We start from the raw sequence: 7095 nt of genomic DNA, 5'->3' as shown, positions 1-7095 counted from the left end.
GGTGGATCCCAGCCCCCCAGCAGCGGCTCCTGGGAATGGACAATAAACAGACACAGAAGCAGCCAGTCGCAATGAGCTGCCGTTGGGATGAGCGGAGGGGAAGGTGGATCCTGCCTGTGTAATAAACATGAAGGGCTCAGATCGCAGACACAGCCAGTGGGAAAAGTGGGCGGGGGGGGGGGGGCGCTGGTTGAGTTGCCGCTTTGGGGTTTATGCCCTGAAGAGCTTTGGCTGCACCCGGGGAGTGCGAAGGGAAACCTAGAAGGGACCTTTTCGATTCTGTCCCTTTCTCAGGGACCATTAGAACCGCTTCATCTGACTCCCCGCCTGGCACCAAGAGCGGGTTCCCCCGGGGGATTGCGGGACGCCGGGCCGCGAGCCAGCAGCGAGTTCTCGCAGACAGTTCCTGCCCCCTGCCGGAGGAGACGGGAATTGCTTTGTGTATGGGTAGGCGTGTGTGGGGCGGGTGCTTGTGTCCGTCACTGACGGTCCCGGTGGAAGGAGCTTAGCCTAGTTCGACATGTCTTTTTCTGTCCGTGTGCTGCCCCCTACTGGAGGTAGTGAGAGCTTCTCATTTTCTGTCTGTGTGTGCCTTTGTGTACCGAGAACACACCGACCCACACCCCGCGTGCTGGCTTTTCAGACTCTTTCTGTACCCACTTCACCTTTCCATGCCTCAGCTGTCCCTTATATTATTTCTCTTTCACAGGAGCCCCATGTCAGGCCGGGTTATACAAGCCCACGTGTAGACTGAATTTGTGTTTCACGCAGAGCTTTGGGACAGTATATTGTGGGACACAAGGCAGACCGTGGTGTGGAGAGGTATGTAGAGTGTCTGTTTGTGAGTCCATAGGCACGTGCCTCTGTGAGTCTGTTTGTTCAAGAACTCCTGCTAAGCCATTAGAGCCGGGCCACCAAATGCTCTCTCGGAACCTCGCTTAAACTGAGGTCAGGGTTTGGTTGTGGCAGGAAAACGGAAAGTGACTGAAACCCGATAGTTTCCCAAAACATGGCAAGGAACGGGCCCAGAGAGGACGGACACCATCCTTCAGACTCACCACTGGGGGCAGCGAGCACAGGGAGCAGCGGCACTGGGGGTAGCTGCAGCAGGAAGACAGTGGCCACATGGGAACGGGGCTCTGGACCCTGTCGGCATCCTGGTCCAGACTCCTGTAGGCACCTCTGGTCTAGGCTGTGCTGTATCTAGGAGAAGCAATCAAACCACTCTACGCTACTGGCTGGCGAGTCTCTTCTTGCTGCTATGGGGCTTCATGATCAGGGGAACCCCACAACTCGCAGTCACACTGTTCAAGAATGAGTTGGCGGAAATGGTGGGAAGAGCAGACACACTGGGCCAGGCACCACTGGGAGCTGCATCTCTCCTCTGCCCCCCCTCCGCGGGAGGGAAGGAGAGTCCAGCGGTAGCGATAATGCGGGTAGGAATATCAGTGGGGCCTCACCCGGCTCCCAGCGCAGTGTCCGGCCCGTGGGCAGAGCCGAGCCCTGGCGCTCAGGGCTCCCGGGTTCCGCTCTCGGCCTCGGTGTATCTGAGTCACGGGGGACGCTGGGCGAGGAGGGGCGGACGGGACACGGGCCGGGCACTGGCTGCGAGAGGCACCGAACGTGCGGGACTGGCCAAGCAGAGAGAACGCTGCGGGGGAAACCGGGCAGCGGCTGCTCTCGGCGGCTCGCACAGGAGGCTGCTTCTCCGCACGGCTGGTTTCTGTGCGGGCTCAGACAGGTTTCGCTTCGCTGTGTGTCTGGCGCAGCGATACAGTTCTATGATTCTGTGATTCTATGAGTGTCCTACAGACAAGGAAGAGGCAAAGGAACAAAAACGAGCTACGAGCCCAACCCAGCGAAAACATTAAACTGGTGTCACTTAACAAGAATGGTAAACTGAACCTCGAGTGCAAGTTTCAGAGTGGAAGGATGTGACGTAGTGGGGGCACCTGGCTGGTTCTCTGGGGTACAGACGACCTGTTCCTTGGTCTCGCCCCGTAGTTGACTCCATCGCTCAGCTGAGATCCGGTCTCTGCACGGTTCCCTTTCTCTCCGGGACTCCCGTTCACACCCGGACCGGCTCTCCGTGAACTCATCCGCCAGCCTCCCAGCCTCCTGGGGGGTCTCTGGTCTCCGGTCCTTGAGCCACAGCCTCAGTTTGGGTGGGCATGCTTCATAGAACTGCTCCATCGGGACCAGCTTGAGCAGCTCCTCTGCGGTCTGGGCTCCAACGCCAGACACCCACTTGCGGCCGTATTGCGACAGGCGGGAGGCCAGATCCACATAGGTCTCCCGTGGCTCTTTCTGTACCCCCCGGAACTTCTTCCTGTACATCTCGGGGGTCAGCCCGAACTTGCGCAGCAGGGCCTCCTTGACTCGGTTGTAATCCCCTGGCTGTAGGTCCTCCAGCTGACTGAGCACTCCGGCCGCCTCCTGGCTCAGTGCGGGGACGAGCTCCTGCATCCAGTCAGCTGGGGAGACCCGTTGCAGTCCACAGGCCCTCTCAAAGGCACTGAGGAACCCGTCTATGTCACCCATGTCCTTCAATTGGGCCACCACGGGCCTCTCCAAGCATCTGGCAGTCCTGGGACCCTGGGGCCCATCCGCACTTGGCGCAGCCGGTGCCCCGCCGGTTCTCCGCTCTGCCATGGCCAGCTCATGCTGTCGCTGCCTCTCTCGGTCCTGGTGGTCCCTTTCTCGATCCTGGCGGTCCTTCTCTCGGTCCTGGCAGTCCCTCACTAGGTCCTCTGCTTCCAATTCCTTCTTCCGCAGCTGGATCTCCAGCCGCCGCAGCTCCGCTGGGCTGGTCCCTGCCCTAGATGGGCTACGGCTTGCAGGCCTCCCGGGAGATGCTGTCTCATCTCTCCGGTGGGTTCCAGCGCTCCTCCCCCTCTCTGAGACTGACACACTCTCAGGCGGGGTCTGGCTGCCTCCCCTGGGGACAAGATCCTGGCCCTTTGGCTGGTCATTCTCTTCCAGCTGGGCAATCAGCTGGGCCTTGGTTGCTTTCTGCACAGGCAAGCCCCTCTCTCTGCACAGCTTCCCCAGCTCTGCCTTCAAGAGTCGGGCGTAGGCCATCTGCCCGCTGATCCCCTCAGTGCAGACTCACCAGTCTAGTGCTGCAGCGCCCCACGATTCCCAGGAACCGCTTTGCTCTGTCTCCAGCACGCCTGGCTCCAGGGCTCTTGCTTCTACAGCGCCTTGTCGCTCGCCGCTGGAAGCTCCATCCACGGGGTGCAATGCATCCCGCTCCTGACACCAGTGTGACGGCACGTTGGGGGTCCCCTGTCTCCTGCACCCTGAAATGGCACAAACCGACTGCCCCAGCCGGTGGAATAGAGGAAGTTTATTGCCTCTCCAGGATACAGCACAGCACAGATGTAATCTGGTCACAGAGCTGGGCTAGGATGCCTCAGGCCCCCTTGAGATGGGGGAGACTGGGCCCCTAAACTCCAGCCCCTTTCCCTAGGCTGTCTCCTCCATGCTCCCAGACAGCCAGCAACCCGCTAACTCTCTTCCAGCCCTGCCCCCCAGCCAGGGCAGCATTCCACCTTCCTTTGTTCCTCTCCATGGGGGGTGTCTGGCCACTGGTTTGCATAGTGACTCATCCTGTTTTACTGGGTCGTGGTACCCACGGCAGCCAGTGGGGGTTACCCCAGAGCCAGCAGCATAGAAACCAGCCAGGTACCCCCACTACGTCACAAAGGAACAGAACCCCCAGCATCAAACACTGCCCCGCTTTACGCATTCTGACAGGGTTTGCCTTTTGGGAAAATCTATTTCACAGTATTTAGCTGTATACATACAAGATAGGTAAGAATCATTGTTCTCGGTTTAACCCTGTATTTTCAGAACAAGGTTATCTTTCTTTCAACTACAAAATCAGGGGAAAGCGCGCACGCAGTCCCCCACTACCACAAATTGTGCAGTCGAGTTTCCTCTATTTGAGAAAATCGCTGGGGTCAGCGCACCCGCAGTGCTATGGATGGGCCTCACCCTAGGAAACCCACCTTCCTGAGCGTGGTATTTCCCCTGCCAGGTAAGTATAAGCTCTTGTCTCAGAGCCCCCGCCAAGCCTCAAGCGACCCGAACTCTCACATCACGGTGGCTCCCACTTCCACCTCCAAACAACCCCACCGACACCGCTTCCCGCTGCTGCCAGCTGCCCCACCCCTGTCCCCTGACCCCACCCAGAGCCCCGCTTGCAAATTAGGGCCCCGCTCGTCAGCCCGCTCCCACTCCCACAGTGCTCCGCTCGCGCACACATCTGCATATGTGCACACAGGGCTCCGCCCCTCCGGATGGGCCACGCCCCGACTGCCCTTGGTCCACACTCTCCAGTCCAGCCAGACCCGGCTCTTCAGCTGCTCAGCGCCCGATAGACAGAGCCCAGGACCCTCTCTCAAGTGCTGCCCGAGGGGCGGGGGGTTAAGGGAAAGTAGCAGGGCGGTGGACAAAGAGGCGCAGCAGGAGAGGATGCACCCGGCCACACGCCCGGGCGCTCACTGTCACCGGCGGGGAAGCCACGTGGACACAGGCTTCCCGCCTGTGTGGTCCTGTCCCCTCCCCTGAACGAACCAGCAGGGGAGCAGATGGAGCCGTGTTGCTCTGCTGCTCCCGCCGCGGCCAGTGAATGGTGGCGGGAGGTGCTGCGGGTGCCAGGCCCATCCTGCAATTACCAGGACGCTCAGGGATTCCGGCCCGGCTGGCTGCTGTCGGGTCCCTTGCTGCCCGGTGCTCAGGTACTCGGGCCCTGCCCCCTTGCCCATCCTGCCAGGGTACGGGGGCCCTGTGCCCCTTGTGGCCCCCACACTCCATCCACAGTCCGGTCTCTCTGAACCCCGCATTTCTGGCCTTCCCCGCAGAGCCTAGGAGCTCCCGGGAACTCGCATCGCCCCGGCCCCAGAAGAGTTTTTCCTGCTCTGCCTGCGCCTGTCACGTTCTCACCGCCAGTCCGTGTATCACGTGCTGCGAGTGGGTAACTGGCCCGACCAATCAGCGAGCGAGATCACCCGGGCAGGTTACCCGGGTTGGTAAATAATCCGCTTGCCCCGCGTTCTAACAGCACGTGCTGCAGAGGGCGGCGGGAGACGCGTTTTGGCGCCACCTGCCGGGCCAGCCCCGCAGTCTGAGCGACGCTGGTTTCAGCCGGGCTCTGTGGGAGACCGGGCCAGGCCCGATGCGCAGGGCGGAGCGTCTCAGTCAGACCCTCCGTGCGGGGCCCTGCTCCGAGACCGGGGATTGGGCTCCGCGGAGCTTGACTCGCCTCCTTTCCCTTCCCCTCCTCAGCCCCTCGGCCAGTGTCTCCCCGCTTCTGATGCAGACTGAGTGTGACCGGGCCCCAGTGACCCCAGACAACGCGCCTCCCCTTTCGCAGCAGCCCCGCTGCGCTCTGTGTCCCTGTGTCTGGCGCAGTAACAGGGGGCGGTGTCTGCAGCTGCAGGGAGACCTGGTTCTTGGCGATCTCTGCAGAGACGCTGGTCCGGCTTTGGAGAGACGCGGCAAACCACTTGCTCCAGAATATCCAAGCTACCCACTCCAGCCCTGTCCGGGGGAGCTGCCGGTCCCAGTTCCATGCGGAGCTGTTGCTAGTGATAGAGACCCGGTCACAGCACAGGTCAGGCTCAGGGTCTCTCCGGGCGTCACTGCGCCTGGCCTGACTCGACCAACTGCACCTGCGAGCGGACACGTGGGGACAGGGAAACAAGACCATGGAAGAAATGAGCCAGCCCACGAATCTCTGGCCCTGACCCTAGTTCTCCGGCTCCCGAACACACACTCACAGCCGGGGGCCGAGAGCGGGGAAAGGAAAAGCCACAGAAATTTCATTCTCGCTTTCGTGCACTGAGGGAAACTCCCCAGAGGCCTGTCCCGGCAGGTTTGTTTTTGTTCATTCCCTCTGGGGCACCTTGAACTGGCCACTGTGGGCAGACAGGACACTGGGCTAGAGGGACCTTTGGCCTGACCCAGTCTGGCCCTTCTCATGTTCTTACGAGACAGAATCTTGTGGCGGCGCGTATCACGGTGGGTCCCAGCGGGTGCAGTGATACGTGCCGGTGTCCCCAGCGCTCAGCGAGCGGAGCTGCAGGTAAAACTCGTTCTTGGCGTCATCCTTGGAGATGGTTGCTCGGGATTTCAGGGCCGCCGCGTAGTTTGTGTCCCCGGAGAAATGGACGCGCCCGACCCATTGCAGCCTGTGGCCGGGCAGCTCCCGCACCCAGTTCCACCAGGTTTGGTTAGCAATGGAGTCCTCGGATACGGAACAAGTGACTGTCAGGTCCCCGCCAGGGGCCACCGCAGCCGGGGTGGACGGGACCAGCTGGATCCCGGAGAGGACACCTTGGAGAGGGGAGAGACACCGAGAAGTGAGGCCTCAGGGAGAATCCAGATCATAAGCAACAAACAGAAAGAAGATGGAATCCCCTGCTCCCGCTCTCTCTCACACACACACTCACAAGGCCACAGCAGGGCTTGACGTTATATGTAACGGAAAGGTATATATATTGGGGTTTAATTGTTTTGTATTTGAAGATCCGCTTATGCTGTCTTTCCTTGCAATATTGCTCAAATAAATTGCCTCTGGCTACTTGTTGCTTAACACAGAGCAGAGTGAAGGCTTGTTTTCTTCCACAACATGTTCTTTTTTTTTAACTCCGATATAGTGTTGGATTTCACAACATCCGCTGGCGAGGAGTTCCACAGGTTGCCAGGTAGGGAAAGAGCCCCAACTTCAGGGTGAGGAAGGCTTATCTTAGACATCTGTGTGTCAAACAGCCTTCGCCAAGGGGAGGCAACCGGGTATAAACAGAAGACTCATCTGGGCCATGTGTCCAATGAGGCTGTGATCACATAAATGAGATTGGGGGAGGAATCCAAGGCTTCGGCACAGCTTCCTGCATCGTTGTAATCATTGGAGTGAGGGGGATGCGGGAAGCCGGGCTGGGAAGAGAAGGAGGGGGCTGAGTCCTATGCCAGGCACGGGATTGCGGGGAGCTGTGGTCGAGGGTTAGGAACTGGGCTAGGAGCGGAGTGGGGGACAGAGATTGTCAGGGATGACTAGGGGAAAGGAGGGGGGCTCACACCGCTGAGGGG

At 60.0% G+C, this 7095-nt stretch overlaps 1 non-coding gene across 1 annotated transcript; it reads right to left on the bottom strand.

The window, feature by feature from the left end:
* Positions 1-3886: 3886 nt before the first annotated feature.
* On the bottom strand, positions 3887-4050 carry LOC112545654 (U1 spliceosomal RNA). Its single transcript, XR_003089187.2, has one exon. It is a non-coding gene; the product is annotated as a U1 spliceosomal RNA (small nuclear RNA).
* Between the last annotated feature and the right edge of the window lie 3045 nt (positions 4051-7095).

The sequence above is a fragment of the Pelodiscus sinensis genome, chromosome 30 (genome assembly GCF_049634645.1).
Source record: "Pelodiscus sinensis isolate JC-2024 chromosome 30, ASM4963464v1, whole genome shotgun sequence".
NCBI lineage: Eukaryota > Metazoa > Chordata > Testudines > Trionychidae > Pelodiscus > Pelodiscus sinensis.
This window is presented reverse-complemented; position numbering and strand designations above follow the sequence as displayed.